The sequence below is a fragment of the Vigna angularis genome, chromosome 11 (genome assembly GCF_016808095.1).
Source record: "Vigna angularis cultivar LongXiaoDou No.4 chromosome 11, ASM1680809v1, whole genome shotgun sequence".
NCBI lineage: Eukaryota > Viridiplantae > Streptophyta > Magnoliopsida > Fabales > Fabaceae > Vigna > Vigna angularis.
In genome coordinates this window covers 22792767-22796609 of record NC_068980.1, presented here as the reverse complement: position 1 = coordinate 22796609, position 3843 = coordinate 22792767, and the positions used below count along the sequence as shown (strand labels likewise).

The following is a 3843-nucleotide window of genomic DNA, read 5'->3' as shown; positions in this document are numbered from 1 at the left end:
CTTCTCTCAAAAAATTGAGAAATTGTGTTACTATTCTCATTTCAAAATATTTTAGTTATATAACATATTTTAAAAAAAAACCAGTACTTTCATATTTTAATAAATGATTAATTTTTTTCCAATAATCAAATCAATTATTTTGATTTTTTTATTTAAAATAACTTATTTATAAAAGCCACGAAACAATTTTAATGAAATTATTTATAAATTATATATTTACTCTCACTTTTAAGGTTTAATTGTTTTGTTGGTCTCTACTTTCATTACACTGTGTCAATTTGGTCTCCACTTTTAAAAAAGTGTAAACTTTGTCCACGTTTTGTGTAATATATATCAATCAAGTTCATTCCGTTAATTTTACAGAAACAAAGTTAATTGTGTGATAATGTGACAAAATAATATAGTAACATGAGAAAACATGATTGTGCAACGGTGTTGTTGACATGTGCTTACAAAGGAGGAACTTATAAGTGGTTGTCCTAAGTGAAGTTTGTTCCCCAAGTGTTACTATTTTTTGTTGCCAGCTGTGTGGTGGGTCTTAGTCACTACAAAAAAAGTATATTTTAAGAGGGGTTATTTTTCGGCGGTTTTTGAAACCCCAAATAGTTCCGGCGGTTTATAAGTAAAAACCGTCCCTAAACATTTATTTATTTTTTTAAAATAATTTTTCTGACTAATTATTGTAAACCCCAGTTCTTCTTCATTGCCCTTCGTTTAGTTTGAAACTCTACTTTTCTTTTTTATCTTCTCCCAAATCCTCCCAATCTGTAAACCCCTTTTCAGTTCCAAAGTCCTCCTTCACTCTCCGCAAAACCCTAGATTCCACCGATCCCAACTTCTCAGGCTCTGCAACGCATTCGTACCTGACCCGTGGGTCCAGATCCTTCTCATCCTTGTCTACGCGATTGACGCTGTCCACCAGCACCGCTCGAGCCTTCAACGAAACGACGCACGCTCGTCGTCACCGTAGAAGTGCAAGCGCAGCACAGCGCGGCGCTTAGAGAGCTCAGACACAGCGACGTCGAAGAAGAGGTTTTTTTCGGTGGGTGACGACGTGGAAGGGGAAGAGCAAGCTAGTGACACGACGGTGGGCGTTAGCGTCTGCGAGGCGCAGCTTCACTTTGACCTCCATTGGGGAAGAAAGGTGGGAGACTGAGGCTAGGGTTTTACGATAAATTTTACAGTTATTCTACTTTTGTTATCTGTGATCACTATCACTTCCCAAATGTTGTTTTGTAGGTTTTGAAGCATTATACTTGTGTTAGTGATAATATTTTTTTTGTAAATTGGTGTGACATTATTTGTAGGGGATCTTGGTCAGAGTTTTGATTCAAATGTGACTCTTTCTCACTATGAATTGAGTCCAAGAAAAGGAGAAACTGTACTGTTTGTTGGCGACCTCTCTTATGCTGATAACTACCCGAATCATGATAACGAGAGGTGGGATACTTGGGGAAGGTTTACAAAAAGAAGTGTTGCATATCAACCATGGATTTGGACTACAGGGAACCATGAAATTGATTTTGCTCCAGAAATTGTAAGCTTCTCAAACCAATTCACTTTATCTGGTTTCACTTTATCTGAAAAATTTCTTTGTGTTTTTCTCAACGAAAAAATTTAAATTTGGTGTAATGCATTTACCCAGTCCAAATGTTGGTAAGAATAAAGTTTTTAACATAGATGAACACTTTGTTGTAGGGTGAAACCGTACTTTTTCAAATGGTGCCAAATAACATTTTGCATTTGGCATTTGCACTCCTATAAAAGATCAATCAGCCCCTGTTTATATCACCATTGGTGATGGAGGAAACCTTGAAGGCTTAGCAACCAAGTAAGCTCAATGAACGTAACATGATGATTCTTGTCACATTTTCCCTTACTTTTATATCATTAAGCTTGAACAAATATTTACTTTGAAAAAAGGCATGTGTTTTCATTATTCGTTCTGCTAAATTTTTATTTATTGGATGCAACTACTTGTTGCAGAATTATGGACTGCTATATTTTCTAAGGATGCACTGCAAACAATTAGATTAGTATCAAGGAAGGTATGCATGCTTCTTCTTGGTTTCAATACATCAAATAAGGATATAAGTATTTTTAGTATATCAATTTTTATTTATTTAGGATTTGATTTTTCTAAAATGATTAAGCAAGATTCTTAAAAAGTTAACACTATAATTGCAAGGGCATTGCGCAATCTCTCCCCTTGCCTTATTTTCTATATGAATATTACTCTTGGATTTGGATCTCACGTGAAGATCTCACTGATGAATTATTTTTGAAGATATTAAAACGTAATAGGTGTATTAAATTATAGGACTCCACAATCCTAACACACTTTATAGTCTTTCTCCTCCCCTAAATATGACTACTATTGCAGGAAAGAAGAACTGTGGCCAACATTGGACCAACTGCTTAGAGATGAGGATGATACAACTGTCTCTACGCCTTATACTGCTGCAAACAGTCAGGTACATTAAGATAGTTATTCAGTTGCAAACAAGTTAGGCCTTATAATCTGACTGACATAAATTCATATGCGTGTGCAGGGCAAATGTGAATAAGAACTAAGCATGGTTAGTACTTATTTTTAACAATAATAAATTTATATAAGAAAAACTCAGCATGGTTAGTTACTCTTATTTTTAACAACAATAAAATTATATAAAATTTATATAAGAAAAATTTAATACCTTAAATTATATTATTTATATAGCCAAAACCAGAATTGTTTAATTCTTGAATGTTATGAAACTAATACTGTGTATAAATTGTTTTCCTTTTTCTGTAATACACATATGAACTCTTCTATTTTGTACTTGTATCTCATGCATAATTTCAGTTTATATTTCCAGTTTGGAGGTGTTATTTGGTGGAGACACAAGCACAATCAACAAGCATTCTTCGATATTAAAGGTACTTGCCATTTGCACACCTTGAATGAGATCAAAGTAAAATATACATCGTTATATAAGAATGTTCTAGTGCATCAAAAGTTAATTCAAGTATGGTATGTTGTCTTGGTAAAACTACCGTGTTTTGTCACTACTAAAATAATATGTTGTAATAATTAAGATCTTTCTATAAAAGTTTTTAACCCCATTCTAAAAGGTGACATTTTATAGTTCATTGATAGTGTAAAATTGTTAAAGTGTGCATTGTGGATTAAAACTAATAAACTATTTTTTAACTGATTTATTACTTCAGTCTGAGATTCAAAATTTTTAATGAACTTTTCGTGTATTAAAATTTTGTGCCCCTACTAATGAGCATACAATTGTAAACTGCAAAGCAATTAGTTGTTTAAGTATACTTCAAATTTCTAGTTCTGTAATTTTAAATTGTTAGTGAGATGAAGAAGTTTGATCCTTGGATAATGTTTGCATATCATAAGTAAGTACACTATTAATAATGTTTCAGTGATTCGTCATTTTATTGTCAGCTTTACCTAATTAATGTTCAGTTATATTTAGGTGAAAATATAACTCTACCAATGACTATATTAAAGATTTTTAATTAGTAAGAAAGAACTATATTGGTTGTACTATTTCCTTGTCACATTCAATAAGTTAGGTATCCAATGTGGTGAAATTATTTATGCACAATAACTTTACTATTGATCTGGCTAAAATGAAGATATTAAGATCAAGATCTATGTTTTTTTTTTCTCTAACTTTCCATAAAATGCTTAACCTTTTGTTTTCATCGATATACATGGATTTAGTTTCTATTATATCATATTTTAATATTTTTCAACCATCAATAGTTCTTAAATTCGTCTAATAATTTTTTTAAAATATTATTAACTAATTATTGTTTTATATTGTAGGTATTTGAAAA

The 3843-nt window shown here is 31.9% G+C and overlaps 1 long non-coding RNA gene and 1 pseudogene across 1 annotated transcript; one reads left to right on the top strand and one right to left on the bottom strand.

The window, feature by feature from the left end:
• Positions 1 to 727: 727 nt before the first annotated feature.
• LOC108332622 (triphosphate tunnel metalloenzyme 3-like) lies at positions 728 to 1132 on the bottom strand (annotated as a pseudogene).
• An 860-nt stretch (positions 1133 to 1992) lies between these two features.
• Positions 1993 to 2586, top strand: LOC128194705 (uncharacterized). Its single transcript, XR_008246031.1, has 3 exons — positions 1993 to 2048; positions 2384 to 2474; positions 2553 to 2586. It is a non-coding gene; the product is annotated as an uncharacterized LOC128194705 (long non-coding RNA).
• Positions 2587 to 3843: the final 1257 nt, after the last annotated feature.